This window comes from Microcaecilia unicolor, chromosome 4 (genome assembly GCF_901765095.1).
Source record: "Microcaecilia unicolor chromosome 4, aMicUni1.1, whole genome shotgun sequence".
In the NCBI taxonomy this organism is placed as follows: Eukaryota; Metazoa; Chordata; class Amphibia; order Gymnophiona; family Siphonopidae; genus Microcaecilia; species Microcaecilia unicolor.
In genome coordinates, this window is record NC_044034.1 from 15,581,956 (window position 1) to 15,600,365 (window position 18,410).

General features: G+C 46.5%; 1 protein-coding gene across 3 annotated transcripts in view; it reads left to right on the plus strand.

Annotated features, from left to right (window-relative positions):
• Positions 1-18,410, plus strand: part of ARAP1 (ArfGAP with RhoGAP domain, ankyrin repeat and PH domain 1) — a 319,552-nt gene that overhangs the window by 90,453 nt on the left and 210,689 nt on the right. Inside the window, exon 1 of one of the 3 annotated variants that reach the window (XM_030199985.1) lies at positions 8,877-8,967. The exons of the other annotated variants lie outside the window; for them this stretch is intronic. The gene's annotated coding sequence lies outside the window, so the exon portion shown is untranslated. Of the gene's footprint in view, positions 1-8,876; positions 8,968-18,410 lie in introns of those variants that run through there. 3 annotated transcript variants of the gene reach the window in all.

Genomic DNA, 18,410 nt, shown 5'->3' on the forward strand with positions numbered 1-18,410 from the left:
TGTGGTTTGTCTGTACCGAGACGGTATGGTGACTGAATTAAATACCTCTGAGGTAAGACTCTAGGACTTAAATATAACTTAAGGCTGTGGGAGTCGGGGGAAATGGAATAATGTTTGGGAGAAATGGAATTATGGTTGGGACATTCAGATATTTGCTTGCTATATGCAGGAAAGGCAATCATTTTCCAGCAGAAATAAGGTTTTAGGACAAAGAGATGTAGTATGAGGCTGAAGTAATAGACTCTGAAATTTTACAAGGAAATTGTTCTTTCAGAGCTGTTGGAAACACCAGAAGAGGAAACGAAGAGTTCTGTAGTGCGGAAAGTAGTCCAAAGAAGAGCAGAACACTCGTCTTAGTATGATAAGCTAGGCTTTATTTCTGCCACTCTGTAAAATGAGTGGCACAAATAAAACGTATCGATCATACTAAGACGTGTGTTCTGCTCTTCTTTGGACTACTTTCGCAGCTGTTTGCAGCCATTGCGAAATACTGCCGTTAGGTTGGTTTGTGGGTTGGGTTATTTTAATACTGTGTCATCTTCTATACATGATCTCAATTGGCTGCCAAAATGTCAATGTATAAATTTTAAAAGTAATTTGTTTAATGTTTAAATCAGTATTTGGATTTAATTCAGAAAGGTTAGGAGAATTGCTTGTTATCTCAACTCTTTTGTGAGAGCTCTGAAATTGTTTTTTTTTTTCTTTGAAGAACATTCATTTTAAGACTATTATTGAAAGAGGTATGTAAAATAATGAGTGGAGTGGAACAGGTGGATGTGAAGCGTCTGTTCACGCTTTTCAAAAATACTAGGACTAGGGGGCATGCGATGAAGCTACAGTGTAGTAAATTTAAAACAAATCGGAGAAAATGTTTCTTCACCCAACGCGTAATTAAACTCTGGAATTTGTTGCCGGAGAACGTGGTGAAGGCGGTTAGCTTGGCAGAGTTTAAAAAGGGGTTAGACGGTTTCCTAAAGGTCAAGTCCATAAACCACTAGTAAATGGACTTTGGAAAAATCCCCTATTCCAGAAATAAAATGTATAGAATGTTTGTACGTTTGGGAAGCTTGCCAGGTGCCCTTGGCCTGGATTGACCGCTGTCGTGGACAGGATGCTGGGCTCGATGCCAAAGGTGCCAAAATGAGACTACTGCCAGGCTACCACGCCCCCTGGTGGTAATTTCAGATTTGCCACGCGCCCATAATGCAGGGATGATTTATTTATTTCCTGTCATGTGCTGTGTTTCCAGAGGTAATCGGCAGTTGGAGCGCGCTGACTGGTCACCGTGTGTGTAGCGCGTGAGCCTTTACTGCTAGATCAGTGGGTGGCGTTAAGGGCTCTGGCCGGTTTTAGATGCGCACTGGTTTCAGTTTTACTGCATGCTCTTTCCCTGTCCCATTATTAAAAAAAAAAAAAGCCCTTTTTTTTGCAGTTGCGATAAGAACTGTCCCGGCGCACGCCCAAACACGCGCCTACACTACCGCAGGCCACTTTTACTGTGGCTTACTAAAAGGACCCCCACCTGATCTGACATATTTTTCTTTAGGAAGGTTTTATGCAGCACTGTACACTGGACATGAAGAGACAGTCCCTGGTCAACAGAGCTTACAATCTAATCAAGACAGACAAACAGGACAAATGAGGGATAAGGACAAAGAGTAGCAAGATTCCAGAATTCAAAGAGTAGCAAGATTCCGGAATCCAAAGAGTAGCAAGATTCCAGAATCCAAAGAGTAGCAAGATTCCAGAATTCAAAGAGTAGCAAGATTCCGGAATCCAAAGAGTAGCAAGATTCCAGAATCTATAGACCGTTATTAAAATGGACTTGTGGAAAATCCACTGCTTATTTCTGGGATAAGCAGCATAGATAGAAAAAAGAGCACAACTGGGCCTTCAAGACTGAGACAACAGGAGTCCTTTATTGAGATGAGACCCGACACGGGCCGTGTTTCGGCATCAACAACGCCTGCCTCAGGGATCTGTGAGGTTGCAAGATATACAAGTGGGGAATGCGATTCCTCACAGAGGAATTATATATTATATATTAAAAACGCCGTCGATCAATATAGATGGTCCCAGTAGAGAAACTCCTGTGAAACGCCATCGATTTACATAGTAACATAGTAAATGACGGCAGAGAAAGACCTGCAGGGTCCATCCAGTCTGCCCAACAAGATAAACTCATATGTGCTACTTTTTTGTGTATACCTTGCCTTGATTTGTACCTGTCCTTTTCAGGGCACAGACCGTATAAGTCTGCCCAGCACTATCTCCGCCTCCCAACCACCAGCCCCGCCTCCCACCACCGGCTCTGGCACAGACCATATAAGTCTGCCCAGCACTATCCCCGCCTCCCAACCACCAGCCCCTCCTCCCAACCACCAGCTCTGGCACAGACCGTATAAGTCTACCCAGCACTATCCCCGCCTCCCAACCACCAGCCCCGCCTCCCACCACTGGCTCTGGCACAGACCGTATAAGTCTGCCCAGCACTATCCCCACCGCCCAACCACCAGCCCCAGCACAGACCATATATGTCTGCCCAGCACTAGCCCCGCCTCCCAACCACCAGCTCTGCCACCCATTCTAGGCTAAGCTCCTGAGGATCCCTTCCTTCTGCACAGGATTCCTTTATGTTTATCTCACGCATGTTTGAACTCCGTTACCGTTTTCATCTCCACCACCTCCCGCGGGAGGGCATTCCAAGCATCCACCACCCTCTCCGTGAAAAAATACTTCCTGACGTCTTTCCTGAGTCTGCCCCCCTTCAATCTCATTTCATGTCCTCTCGTTCTACCACCTTCCCATCTCCGGAAAAGATTCGTTTGCGGATTAATACCTTTCAAATATTTGAACGTCTGTATCATATCACCCCTGTTCCTCTTTTCCTCCAGGGTATACATGTGCAGGTCAGCAAGTCTCTCTTCATACGTCTTGGAACGCAAATCCCATACCATCCTCGTAGCTTTTCTTTGCACCGCTTCCATTTTTTTAACATCCTTCGCAAGATACGGCCTCCAAAACTGAACACAATACTCCAGGTGGGGCCTCACCAACATCTTATACAGGGGCATTAAAACCTCCTTTCTTCTGCTGGTCACTCCTCTCCCTATACAGCCTAGCAATCTTCTAGCTACGGCTACTGCCTTGTCGCACTGTTTTGTCGCCTTCAGGTCCTCAGATACTATCACCCCAAGATCCCTCTCCCCGTCCGTGCCTATCAGACTCTCCCCGCCTAACACATACGTCTCCCTTGGATTTCTACTCCCTAAGTGCATCACTTTGCATTTCTTCGCATTGAATTTTAATTGCCAAATGTTAGACCATTCATCTAGCTTCTTCAGATCTTTTTCATGTTTTCCACTCCCTCCGGGGTGTCCACTCTGTTGCAAATCTTGATGTCATCCGCAAAAAGGCAAACCCGAGTTTGATTTGTCCTTGCCATTCTCAGGGCACAAACCATAGTAGTCTACCCAGCACTGTTCTTGTACTAAATGTTCTGAAGCTAACGTCGAAGCCCCTTAAAATTTACACTCAAGCCCATCCATATCTATTCAGCCACGATAAGGGCGCAGACCGTAGAAGTCCGCCCAGCATTGGTTTTACTCTCCAATTACCGGCATCACCACCCAATCTCCGCTAAGATTCCGTAGATCCATTCCTTCTAAACAGGATTCCTTTGTGTTTATCCCATGCATGTTTGAATTCCATTACCGTTTTCATCTCCACCACCTCCCTCGGGAGGGCATTCCACGTATCTACCATCCTTTCCGTGAAAAAATACTTCCTGACATTACTCCTGAGTCTGGTTAGTGTATCTGGGTTTAACAAAAGGCTTGTACACGTTCCTGGAGGAAAAGTCCATGGTCTGCTATTGAGATAGACATGGGTGAAGCCACTGCTTGTCCCTGGGATCAGTAGCTAGAATCTTGCTATTCTTTTGGGATTCTCTTAGGCACTTGTGACCTGAATCGACCACTGTTGGAAGCAGGATACTGGGCTAGATGAACCTTTGGTGTGACCCAGTATGGCTATTTGTATGTTCTTAGCATGCAGGAAAGTCCCACATAAGGATATGCTAAACCTGTTTCTTAGCGCAGCTTAGTAAAAGGGCCCCCGGAAGCTCTTAAAGACATGGTTTTGTAGTGAAGAAATAAGGTTTGATATTTTTCTGTTTTATTTTTTGTTTGACGTATTGTAATCTGATTTAAACTTCTTCAAAGTTATAAGTGGAATACAAATGTCTTTTCAAATGAAATTAAAATTGTGGAGGTCTGCAGATTTTCCCCGTGTGGAGTCCAGTCACTCACTTTTACGTTTTCAGCTCTGTAACCTTTTGTTGATGCATCTGGCCCTCAGTGCTTCAGAGGACGTGAGCTGTCTCTGTCCCACCGCAGGAGGACCAGGTGCTCAAATGCTTTTATTGGAATTGAGGTAGATTTCTAGGCCTGTCTGTGCCGCAGATGACCTGCTGTTCAGATTTATGGAGGAAGGGGCTCCAGGATGCTCCGTGTGTCTGTCCTCATTCTCTGACTGAAGATCTCCTTCTGTGGGGGCCTGCAGTTTTGTTTCTGTCTTCTCCAAGTAAGCTTTCCCCCCCCCTCATGGTTCTCCAATCCCATTTTCCCCATACACCCAGAGCCGGATTTCTGCATATTGGGGTAAATCAGTAGCGTACCAAGGGCGTGTGGTGGGAGCGGTTCGTCCCGGGTGCAGGCAGCAAGGGGGTGCATGGAGCAGGCGCACGGCTGTTGGCTTTGCCAGTCCCCTGCCCTCTCTGTTACTTCCTGTTCCAGGGCAAGGGACCTGCAGAGCCGACAGCTGCATGCCTGCTCCTCGCCCACCCCTTGATAGGAGGAAAGGTGGTAGGGTGATGTAGTTTGGGGGGGGGGGAGGGTGAGACACACCTTGGGGGTGGGGTAACACGCTAGAGGGGGTGACATGCCAGGAGGGCACAACTGCGACCCACCCCGGGTAGTGAACAAGCTAGGTACTCCACTGGGGTAAGTTTGGCTAAAGTTAGACAACTAACATTTGGGTGCCGAGTGTCAATTTTGTAACTGGAATTCCACCTGGAACTGGCTTTGTAGAACACTAGTATTAAGTCTGGCATTTTCATGCCTAAAGTTAGGCTCGTGGGTCAGCTCAAAGGCTGGTGTAAACACTGAAATCTAAGTACGGGAGGTTAGGCAGGTAAATGACAGTATTCTATGACTTCACACCTAATTGCTTGCAGCACCCCTGACCTGCCCCTGCCCCACCCCACCTTGGAGTTGTCCACCATAGAAATGAGGTGCTCAGTTTATAGATGAGAGGTGTAAGTCAGTTACACGCATAAATTGCAAATTTTTGCCAGTTAGCACTTTTTAAGGCCAATTATTGGTAATTGCCAATTAAGTGCCAAGTTAGTGCTAATTAGCAAATTAAGTTATGCGCATAACTGATCCTTTTGTATAACCACATGCCTAATTGTTCACCAAACCTTGGACACTATTTATTGAATTTGGGGAGATTGTGGCCCCGAAGCTGTAACATTTAAGAGCCCCCCCCCTCGGATTAATTAGGATGTAAATTTTAGGATTAATAGTTTTCTATGCTAGTGAAGCAGGAGGGATTTTCAGTAGGAGGAGCATCTTGAAGGGCTGTTGTCTCTGTTTGGAGGGGAGACAACTGTAAACCCCCCCCCCCCCCCCCCCCCCACCATGCCACCAGACAGACTTCCTCAGCCCCAGATTTACAGTACTTCCGACCCTTGGCCATCCTTGGGAAATGTGAAATGCAAAGCATTGAATCAGAGAGATTGGGCATCAGCCCGGAAGAGAGGACGGACCTGTGCAAATTCTTCACCAAATTTAAACTCAGGGACCGTCCCATGATTTCTTTTTAACCTTGTTTTTATTAGCATTTTATAATTCCAAACATAACATTTCCATAACGCTTCACACATTTTCCAATTAGCACATCTTAATACCGCTTAAGAAGCCTACCCATAACCCCCCCCCCCCACTCCCTCCACCCCTCCCTCTAACACTATGGTGTTGATATTAATCCTTCCCTCACACTTTCATATGGTTCCACACTTTCTGGAAGATCGTGACCTGTCCTTTCCTCAGAGCCGTTAATTTTGATATCTGATAAATATAATCCACTTTGTGTGCCACCATCTGCACAGTTGGCGTTTCTCTCTGCTTCCATGCCCGAGCTAATGTGATTTTGGCTGCTACAAAGCATTGAATAGCCAATTTGTGCCATTGTACCTGCATTTTCGGGGGTCTGAGATGGAGCAGGCAGTACTCAGCCCGGCAGGGGTATTCCACCTTAATTATCGTATGAACCATCAATAACACCTGGGCCCAATACCTTTGGACTTTTGGACAATCCCACCAGATATGCATAAATGTCCCTTGAGCCCCACACTCTCGCCAGCAGTCTGCTGACGTCTGTGGGTATATCCTTTTAAGCCTATCTGGCGTAAAACTCAGGGACTGTCCCATGATTGTACAACTACGGAGGGATAAACAGCTGACGGCCTGGCTGGTGCCTGGACACTTGCAGCCTTGCCTTCCCTCATTTACAGCACAGCCAAAATAGATCACGAGATCCAGGGGAAGTCAAACTGCTGAAGCTAGACTTTCTTCTTGCTGAGTGGTATCAGTGCTGTGTACGCTTCTTTCCCTTTCCCTTCTGAGTTATCAGTGTAGTGCACACTTTTTTCCTCTCTCCCTACTGACCGGTGGGCCGATGGTCAGAAGCAAACGCGGATGCTAGAGGCTTTTAGCGTCATACTAGCACCTGCATTTGCTACTGCCCCATGATCAGAGCCCCCGAGTGCGTGAAACAACGTGCTTGCGGGTTCTGAACGTAACTAGCATGCAAATGCGTGCAAAACAGGGCTCTCTGGCCACGGCAAACCCTACACAAGCTTGGAGCTGGCGTTAGGGTTTGCATACCATTGGGGATAGGGTTACCATATGTCTGGATTTACCCGGACATGTCCTCTTTTTGAGGACATGTCTGAACAGGTTTTGCCAGTCCGCCCGTTTGTCTGGATTTCTGGACAAACAGGTGGGCGGGCAGGTGGCGGGCCTATCCTAGCGTCCCCTTCCCTTACTTACTATCTACTACCCTGGTGGTCTAGTGACCTCTTCGGGGCAGGAAAGAGCCCCCTCTTTTCTGCCCAGAGCGCTGCCCTTGCCCTGCATCCAGTTGCTGTGACGGTCTCGGGATTCAAAATGGCCGCCGAGAGTTGAAGCAGCCTCGCGAGACTTCAACTCTCGGTGGCCATTTTGAATCCCGAGACCGTCACAGCAACAGAATGCAAGGCAAGGACAGAGCTCCGGGCAGGAAAGAGGGGGCTCTTTCCTGCCCCGAAGAGGTCACTAGACCACCAGGGTAGTAGATAGTAAGTGAGGGGAGGGGAGGGGATGGAGGGGGGCAGGGGAGGGGAATATGTGACCCGGGGGAGGGGAATATGTGACATGGGGCGGGGTGAGGGTGTGAAAGGGGCGGGGCATGTGGCCTCTTTTTGAGAGGGCAAAATATGATAACCCTAATTGGGGAGGAATGGTGAGCTCTGTCCAGCATGCTAGCAGGCCCCCAATCCTCCCCAATGCAGCAGGCCCCGCAGGAACCCCGAGCCAAGCTGACCCGACCATAACCCCCCTCCGCCCAGCGACAGATGGCTGGAGGTCCGCCGGACCCCCACCAACTCCCACCCCAGCATTCCTGAGATGTCCCTGGTGGCCCAGTGGGCTGCTGTCAATCCCCCCCACCCCCCCTACCTTGGGTTGGAGGAGTGAGGTGGCCTCCCTCTTCCATCGGTGACTCCTGCACAATGGTATCGTCCCGTGCTGTTCCAGCGCTATTTTTAGAGCGCTGTTTGGAACAGCGCGGGGCTTTTGATCATCTGCCTGTCAGTGTTAGTCGCACGTTCTCTTGATCCTCCTCCTGCCCCTTAACTTTGATCAGCGCTGCGTACTCTGATAATCTTCCCTTTTCCTGTGAGTGTAATCAGTGCAGTGTATAAACCTTTACTGCCCACCCCCTCCTCCAGTGAGCAATATTTAAAAAGTCATAGTACACATGCAGTTCTCTGTTGTTCCTACAAGTTCTGAAGCGCTTTCAGAGCTTTCCTCACCCTGGGACGCTCTGACTAAGCAGAGACCAATTTAAACCAGCAGATCAAAGGCCCAAAGATTTGGGCCTGGCCTAGAGCAGTGTTAAAAATGACTTTGACTGTATACTTTATTTTTAGAACTCAACTTCTGCAAGTAAATATTAGAGGCTTTAAAATAACTCATTGTTTTGGTGGGTGTTTTTTTTTTTTTTGCTGTTTGTGTCTTTTCTGAGTGCAGGGTGCCAGGAGACTCCTGCCTTTTTGCGTTACACCCTGACTGATCTTTAGGTCTGCTTTGAGACATCCCAATGGGAGGGCCCTGTGGTTTGGCCTCCTGTGCTATTCCCCATTTTGTGGCCTTGTGCAGACAGACCCCAGGACGTGCCTGAACGTAAAGAAATGGTACAGTGAGCATAACAGGCTTGCCAGTCAGTCAGCAAAACCGTGCCGACATCTGCTCATAGGATCCAGATTTTCAGAGCGATGTGGTGGGCTGCTAAACTTACTGGAGTTACCCCTCCCCTGGACACGGTGAAGGTAGCACCCAGTGCACTCGCAGAGCTGGCACCCCTGTGTTTTGGAAACAAGAGCAGTGGCACATCTACTGGGTATACAGGGGTGCTGGGGCATCCCCCCCCCCCATGTCAGTCCAGGCAGCCTGTTCTTGCAGATTGATGCTGTTTTTGGCTTCTGTCTCTGAGGCACTCAGGAAGTCAGTGAGTGCTTGAGAGCAGGAAGTAGATGAGAAAGGCCTTGGGAGGAGGGAGTGAGAGTGCTGTGAACGGAGGTCTTGCTGGCACAGCAGCGAGAGAGAGCCAGGCTGTGCTGTCGGGCACTGATGCTCCGTCAAGGTAGGCACAGTGTTTTAGGAGGGGAGGAGACAGAGGGGAAGGTGTGCAGATCACCCTGTTCATGCAAAGTTGCAAAAGTATAACAGTTCCTCACTCCCCTCCCCCCCCTTCTTACAGATTTAGGACCTTTATATTTTGACATCACCACTCGCTCTGCCCTCTCTTTTTTTCCATATCCCCCTCCTCCAGCATCTCCCCCTTTCGTCCCCATCATCCCAGGCCTTCTTCCTATTTTTTCCTCTCTCCCATCTCCTCCTCCTCTGCGGGGCTTCTCCCCCTCGTCCTTCTCTCTGTCCTTATCCCCCTCCTGTCAGGGACTCTCTTCTACCAGCTTTTCTCTCCCCCCCCCCCCCCCCCCGCTGTCATTTATTAAAATATTCAGTTAATGTCCCGGGTGTGTGTTTCCCCTTTTATTGGCAATTTCATTGTCTCTTATCAGTGTAGGTTTTTCTGGCTCTGTTTCTTTGAGTTTTTGGATCTGACTTTGGGTTTAGCTCATATCGTTTCATTGGTAGCTCCCCCTAGTACAGTAGGTAAGTCCTTGGCCCCGGAGGCTTGCGGATGGAAGTCCTTTTTTGTTCCAGCACCTCTTCCTGTGTTTTAATAGAGGGGACATATTTTGCTGGTCGTGCTCTTAATGCTTTCTTGTCCTTGACTGAGCCTAATCGTTCCTATTCAAACAAGCCCTCGCAAAGAACGGCCATATCTCAAATAATTAATTATTAGCTGAATTGGTTATTACTCTATTTACCATTAACTTCCTCTTTGCTTCATGTACAATTTCTCATTCAAAATAGATTTTCTAAATGTTAACATTTATCCCCGGTATGTTTATGATATTGTATTGTAAAATTGGATTCTTACAACAAATTACTTTCTTATGCATTATTCATTGTTATACATCCTATACTGTTTATTTTAAGCCACATTGAACTCAAACTTGTTTGGGATAACGTGGGATATAAATGTCACAAATAAATAAATAAATCCTTTCTGCTGTCTTTTCATCTCCTGTTTCCTGAGGGGAACCCACACCAGCATCGTAAAATTTCCCTTTTCACAGGGAGTCAGAGACGGTAGAGAGACAAGCAGGTCTTTGTTCTTGCTTGGCTGATCGTAGACTTTGGGTTATCTCAGTACCTGGCTGTATCGGGCAGCTTCCTTCTGCTCCTAAATTGGAGCCTGTCCCACTTTCCTTTGCCATTACCCAGTCTATTCTCTCTCCTCCGTCTAGCCCAGGCATACCAGTAGTTGGCTAAAATCTGCAGGTCACCACAGTTCCCACGTTCAAGCCATGGCCCGGCAGCAGGGACTGTTCTGTACAGTTTCTGACACCCCTCCGAATCCAAGAAGATTGAGCTAGAAGGTGGGTTGCAGACTTTACATGGTTCACTTGCCTGGAAAACAGTTCCTTTTTAAAGTTTAGTGAATAGTTTTGTAAGCGGTTGGTAAGATTTATTGCTATAAACTGCTTTTGTAATCATGCTAGGAAAAGCAGTATATTAAATCCAATACGGTCTTGTATTGTATTGTGGTTTTGTTCTGGAATCATTTTATTAAATTCTTTGGTGCGAAAATTCACGGAAGTGGAGTTTTTCCCGAATCTTTTTCATGACTTATAAAAGCCCACCTTTCTGCTGTTTGTGGCGGGAGGCAAATGATGGTGCTGGGCAGACTTATACGGTCTGTGCCCTGAAGAGGACAGGTACAAATCAAGGTAAGGTATACACAAAAGGTAGCACATGTGAGTTTATCTTGTTGGGCAGACTGGATGGACCGTGCAGGTCTTTTTCTGCTGTCATCTACTATGTTACTATATATATGTAGTTAACAGGGTTACGCAATAGATAATGGCAGATAAAGATCATTCGGCCTGTCCGATTTGCCCCGTCCCCCCTGCTTGTACTGCATTAGGTAAGAATTTCTCCCATCTGTTGGGCTGTTGCAAGGCAGACCACCTGCAGGAGATTGTCTTTTCTCCTTTTAGTGTACAGCCAGGAAATATAGCCAAGACATCCAACTCTCCATGGTAGGCAATCTGCTATCTCCTTCCAATCAGTGGAGGAGTAGCCTAGAAATTAGTGCAGTGGACTTTGATTCTGGGGAACTGGGTTTGATTCCCACTGCAGCTCCTTGTGACACTGGGCAAGTCACTTAACCATCCAAATAAGTACCTGTATATACCAGGTAAACCACTTTGAGTGTAGTTGCAAAAATCAGAGAAAGGAGGTATATCGAGTCCCATTTCTCTTCCTTGCTGGATAATAGTGCCTCCCTCCTGTCCCTGAGAGCTGACGCAGCCATACTGCCACTCTGTGGAAGTCGGTTCTGTCTCCATGTTTGGCCTTCTTTCATTCCTGAGAGAGGAGGATATAAAATTGCTCTCCTAAATCAAAACCCCTCTCCCCCCCCCCCCCACCGATTCCTTTTACCCCCACCTCTTCTCTATCCAGCATCCTGTGTATCTGTCACTGCTGGTTTCTACCACCTCTGCTGCAGCTTATTCCAGGCTTTTACCATCTTCTCAGTTAAAAAGTATTTTGTCCTTCTTCCTCCAACTTCACGTCGGATCTCTTGACCACGAAATTCTTTTTTTTCTGGAAAATGCCGCTCCGACTTTGTTTTATTTAATTTTAAATATTTCCACTCTAAGCGGAAACAGCCATATGAAGTGGTTTATACTGAATAAGGACCAGGGCTGTGGAGTCCGTACACCAAACCTTCGACTCCTGTTTTTCTACTGTCTGACCCCTGACTCCGACTATGTAGAAATCTAAGAGAAATGTTGATTAGTTATAGAAACATAGGGTATTTCTTTATGTACAGAATTAGGACCTAATACCGCAAAATATGTTGATTTGAAGTTTGAACAAAGAACCTGACTCAAAAAACTTGCTGCCAAATGAAAAATTCAACACATTGTTGGAGTTGGTATGTTTTTACTGACTCTACCCAAAATTGCTTCTGGCTCCAATTCTACGACCCTGATAAAACCCACAAAACATACACTAATGTATAATTCAGTGGCGTAGCTACAGGGGGCCACGGGGCCTGGGCCCCCCCCCAAATTGGCTCTGGGGCCCCTGGTTTGGCGGGCGGGGGTCCTCAACTCCTGCCTGCTCAAGTGTTTGTCCCGTGCTGGTCTCGCCACATTTCCTACCCTGCTATTGTCAGTTACACCATGCACGCTCATTTTAGTGAAACTGAGCATGCGTGACGCTTCACACATGCTAAGTTTCATTGAAACGAGCGTGCACGGTGTGACTGAGAACCAGAGCAGGGTAGGCAATGCAAAAGCAGTGTGGGACAGCTGGCGGGAGCTGGGGACCCCTGCCAGGCAAGGAACCATCATGCGGTAACGCAGGGGGTGGTGGCCCAAAACGTGCCCCCCCCCACTTTGGGCTCTGGCCCCTCTCCCCATCGAAGTCTGGCTACGCCCCTGAACATATGATAAATGTTATAGGGGGCAATTCTCTAAGAGAATGTGCCTGGAGTCGGGTGGCTGGAGGGCTTGTGGTTGGAGCCATTTCTGGCCGGTTAAATCGCGTTGAATATCGGGGCTACACACCATATACGGGGGGGGGGGGGGGGGGTGGCGGCGGCCACTTGACCAACAGGGACCATTTTGGTGGGGTTTGGGGGGGCTGGAGACCTACCGGATCTCCAGCCCTCCCTGAACCTGGGAGGGCTGGGATCGTCGGGGGGACCGGAGGTCTGCCAGACCTCCAGCCCCCGTTTTGCCTTGCTTGGGGCAGGGGTAGTCAGGGCCTGGTGGTCCCATGGACCTCCAGCCCCTGTGTTTGACAGGTTTTGGCTTTTGACAACCCAGACCTGTCAAACAAGTGTGGGAGGAGTGTGCTGAGCGCATGCTCGGCACAATTCGCCCGCACTTCTACCCCATGATCAGAGATAATTGCGCTGTTTAAATTTGCATTCATTATGTCTGATCATCCGTGCGGTAAAGCCCCACGCTGTTCCAGCGCTATTTTTAGAGCGCTGTTTGGAACAGCGTGGGGCTTTGATCATCTGCATTTAAGTGCATCACTTTGCATTGAATTTTTATTGCCAAACCTTAGACCATTCTTCTAGCTTCCTTTTTCATGTTTTCTACTCCCTCTGGAGTGTCCACTCTGTTACAAATCTTGGTGTCATCGGCAAAAAGGCAAACTTTACCTTCTAACCCTTCGGCGATGTCACTCACAAATATATTGAACAGAATCGGCCCCAGCACCGATCCCTGAGGCACTCCACTACTCACCTTTCCCTCTTCCGAGCGAATTCCATTAACCACCACCCTCTGGCATCTGTCCGTCAACCAGTTCTTAATCCAGTTCACCACCTTGGGTCCCATCTTCACCTATGAGGAACCGTGTCAAAGGCTTTGCTGAAATCTAAGTAGATTACATCTATTGCACATCCTTGATTCAGTTCTCCGGTAACCCAGTCAAAGAATTCAATGAGATTCATTTGGCACGATTTACCTTTGGTAAAACCATGTTGTCTCGGATCTTGCAACTTATTGGCTTCCAGGAAATTCACTATCCTTTCCTTCAGCATCGCTTCCATTACTTTTCCAATAACGAGGTGAGGCTTACCGGCCTGTAGTTTCCAGCTTCTTCCCTATCACCACTTTTGTGAAGAGGGACCACCTCTGCCGTTCTCCAATCCCTCGGAACCTTTCCCATCTCCAAGGATTTATTAAACAAATCTTTAAGAGGACCCGCCTGGGGAGAATCCACTGCTTATTTCTGGGATAAGCAGCATAAAATGTGTTGAGCTTTTTTGGGATCTTGCCAGGTATATGTAACCTGGATTGGCCACTGTTGGAAACAAGATGCTGGACTTTCCAGTTTCCAGTGTAGTAATATTTACGGTGAGCAGAGGAGGAAGGATAAGAATAAGAGGGGGAAAGGGAAATGGGACTTATACCGACTTTCTGAGGTTTTTGCAACTACATTCAAAGCGGTTAACATGTATTCAGGTACTTATTTTGTACCAGGGGCAATGGAGGGTTAAGTGACTTGCCCAGAGCCACAAGGAGCTGCAGTGGGAATCAAACTCAATTCCCCAGAATCAGAGTCTGCTGCACTAACCACTAGGCTACTTCTCCACTAGCAACATTCCATGTAGAAGCCTGCCCTTGCAGTTCAGCAATGCGGGCCGCACAGGCTTCTGTTTCTGTGAGTCTGACGTCCTGCACAGAAACAGAAGCCTGCGTGTGCCGCGTTGCTGATCTGAAAGGGCAGGCTTCTACATGGAATGTTGCTAGTGGAATAGCAACATTAAGATTCCACGTAGAATCTCAAATAGTAGCAACAGAATCTCAATAGTAGCAACATTCCATCTAGAATCTCAAATAGGGAAATGGAACTGGATATACCACCTTTCTGTGGTTTTTGCAACTACATTCAAAGCGGTTTACATATATTCAGGTACTTATTTTGTACCAGGGGCAATGGAGGGTTAAGTGACTTGCCCAGAGTCTCAAGGAGCTGCAGTGGGAATCGAACTCAGTTCCCCAGGATCAAAGTCCACTGCAGTAACCACTAGGCTTCTTTCAAATTATGTGTTTTCATTCAGCAATGGGGACTTTCTAACCAGTGCAAAGAGCATCTAGTTAACCCAGTGCCTTTGTACTGCCCAGTCTGAATCCCCTCAGCTGCTTATGAAGATATTTCATTGTATCGTACTGACATTATGAGCATCATATCTGTTATTTGATTGATGTAACACTGCCTGTTCGGGCCCTGTCATTTCTACTATGCAGACTTGGAGTTTATCTTTGTTATCTGAATGTTCTAATGTCTGCCTGTTAAGATGTTTCATTTCTATTGCGAATATTGTATCTATGTTACATGAATGTTCTTCCATGTAACGATTGTGCTTTGCTGACATTGATCATATCCCTGTTATATGATCGCTCTACCGTTTGGGTCAATTGGACTGTATCTTGTTAGCCCTATTACTGTAATTCGGTTTGTCTGTCTCCAAGTTTACCTCATTGCTTTTATTTGATTATTTCACTATTGTTCTGTTGTTACCGATATTAAGTTTTATGCCAAGCCGTACATCACCTTGAGTGAATCTCTTGATAAAGGCAGTTAATAAATCCCAATAAATAAATAGAAAAGCTGTTTCATGTTCTTCCCTATACTCTGGTAGAAATTAATTTTGGAACGAAAGGCCCTGTTTACTAAGGTATTACTAAGGAATAATATGAGCGTCTACACAGATAAAACGCTTAGTAAACAGGGCCCTTAAATTGTCAGAAGATGCACACAGTTGACAATTGTAGGTTGCAAGGCAGCTATTTTTATTTTATTTATTTGTTGCATTTGTATTTCTTTGTTGCATTTGTATCCCACATTTTCCCCACCTATTTGCAGGCTCAATGTGGCTTACATAGTACCGTGATGGCGATCGCCAGTTCCGGTATGAGAAATACAGAGTGGTATTGCGTTAGAGTTCATGAGTGACCGAGTAAATTAGGTAATCAAGGAGGAAGAGTTAAGTTTTGTCCAGTTCTGGTATAGGTTTCGTTGTGTTGCAGGGTTCAGGTGTTTAAGAATCTCAAAGAGTAGCAACACTCCATGTAGAACCCCAAAGAATAGCAAGATTCTGGAATCCTAAAGAGTGGCAAGATTCCATGCAGAATCTCAAAGAGTAGCAACATTCCATGTAGAACCCCAAAGAATAGCAAGATTCTAGAATCCTAAAGAGTGACAAGATTCCATGCAGAATTTATTTGTTGCATTTGTATTTATTTGTTATATTTGTACCCCACATTTTCCCACCTATTTGCAGGCTCAATGTGGCTTATTTTTTTATTTTTGTTACATTTGTACCCTGCGCTTTCCCACTCATGGCAGCTCAATGCGGCTTACATGGGGCAATGGAGGGTTAAGTGACTTGCCCAGAGTCACAAGGAGCTGCCTGTGCCTGAAGTGGGAATCTCTCCAATAGTAGCAACATTCCATGTAGAATCTCCAATAGTAGCAACATTCCATGCAGAATCTCCAATAGTATCTATTTTATTTTTGTTACATTTGTACCCTGCGCTTTCCCACTCATGGCAGGCTCAATGCGGCTTACATGGGGCAATGGAGGGTTAAGTGACTTGCCCAGAGTCACAAGGAGCTGCCTGTGCCTGAAGTGGGAATCTCTCCAATAGTAGCAACATTCCATGTAGAATCTCCAATAGTAGCAACATTCCATGCAGAATCTCCAATAGTATCTATTTATTTTTGTTACATTTGTACCCTGTGCTTTCCCACTCATGGCAGGCTCAATGCGGCTTACATGGGGCAATGGAGGGCAATGGAGGGTTAAGTGACTTGCCCAGAGTCACAAGGAGCTGCCTGTGCCTGAAGTGGGAATCAAACTCAGTCCCTCAGGACCAAAGTCCACCACCCTAACCACTAGGCCACTCCTCCACTGTTGCTACTATTTGAGATTCCATGTAGAAGTCGGCCCTTGCAGATCACCAATGTGGCCGCGCAGGCTTCTGCTTCTGTGAGTCTGACGTCCTGCACATACGTGCAGGACGTCAGACTCACAGAAACAGAAGCCTGCGCAGCCTTCTACATGGAATGTTGCTAGTGGAATAGCAACATTCCATGTACAATCTCCAATAGTAGCAACATTCCATGTAGAATCTCCAATAGTATCTATTTTATTTTTGTTACATTTGTACCCTGCACTTTCCCACTCATGGCAGGCTCAATGCGACTTACATGGGGCAATGGAGGGTTAAGTGACTTGCCCAGAGTCACAAGGAGCTGCCTGTGCCTGAAGTGGGAATTGAACTCAGTTCCTCAGGACCAAAGTCCACCACCCTAACCAGTAGGCCACTCCTCCACTCTATGTAAGCCGCATTGAACCTGCTATAAGTGGGAAAGTGCGGAGTACAAATGTAACAAACAAATAAATAAATAAATAAACACCACTTCAGTAGCTTTTGGCTTTGCAGACAGTGTATAAAAAATTAAGGAAGGAATGAAAAATGCTTACATCGATTACAGAAGCTGGACTGCAGCATAAGCAGGTTTTTACTCACCATAAGGTTTCTTTTTCTGTACTTTCTTCTCATTTCAGATTAATATATAGCTCTGGCTCTATTTTGGGGTCTGATTTAAAACGCTTGATTTGCTTAAAGGAAGTGAATGAGAGGGCAGTTTTGCATTCTGTTCTTGTTTTTGTGCTCCTGGGTAGCAAATTCAGGCAAACAGATATTTACAATGTACCGTGGCCACTGTCCAGGCAGAAGAGTGATGGGAGGTAGGGATGGAGGGAGGGGGCAGGGATGGACACTCCACTATTGCGAATGCATTTAACGCCCCTTGGTATGACACCCAGGGCCCTGTTTACTAAAGCTGCGTTATAGGCGTGTTAGTGTTTTTAACGTTCGTTAACCATGTGCGTGTGTAAACTGTGTACGCGTCTACAATATCCGTATAGGCGGTAGGCGCCTACATGGTTAGCGCCCGTGCTAATTGTAGCCGTGTTAAAAATGCTAACGCACCTTAATAAACGGGGCCCAGGGTTTTAAAGCAATTTTTCCTAAAAGTATTAATAGAACTAGAATAAAAAAAAAACACAGAAAAGTAAATACGATGATACCTTTTTTATTGGACTAAATACATTTTTTGATTAGCTTTTGAAGGTAGCCCTTCTTTGTCAGATCAGAAGCAAATGCTGATAGATGACAGTATATATAAGTGAAACATCAAAGCATTTCAGTGACAGTCTAACAGGATGAGGGTGGGTTAGGTGACAGACAGGGAGGGACGGGCAGATGAGGGACAGAGAGATATGCATGGTACTACTACTACTTATCATTTCTAAAGCGCTACTAGACGTACGCAGCGCTGTACGCTTGAACATGGAGAGACAGTCCCTGCTCGACAGAGCTTACAATCTAATTAGGACAGACAGACAGAAAAAACAAGAGATAAGGGAATATTAAAGGTAGGAATGATAAAACATGGTTATTGAACAAGTGAGTAAGGGTTAGGAGTTAAAAGCAGCATCAAAAAGGTGGGCTTTTAGCTTAGATTTGAAGATGGCCAGAGATGGAGCTTGACATGCCGGCTCAGGAAGTCTATTCCAGGCATACGGTGCAGCAAGATAAAAGGAATGGAGTCTGGAGTTAGCAGTGGAGGAGAAGAATGCAGATAAGAGAGATTTATCCAGTGAACGGAGTTCCCGGGGAGGAATGTAGGGAGAGATGAGAGTGGAGAGGTACTGAGGAGCTGCAGAATGAATGCACTTATCAAACATATAAATGGCAAGTGACCGACTCATCTGCAAATGCGCAGTAGAGACTTCTCTCTCTGTCCTGCCCTCGCGTCAAGACGTGATGACGTCAGAGGGCGGAACAGAGAGGGAAACGGAGTCGGACTGTTGGACGCTGCTGCTGGAGCCTGGAAACAAACATCGTGCAC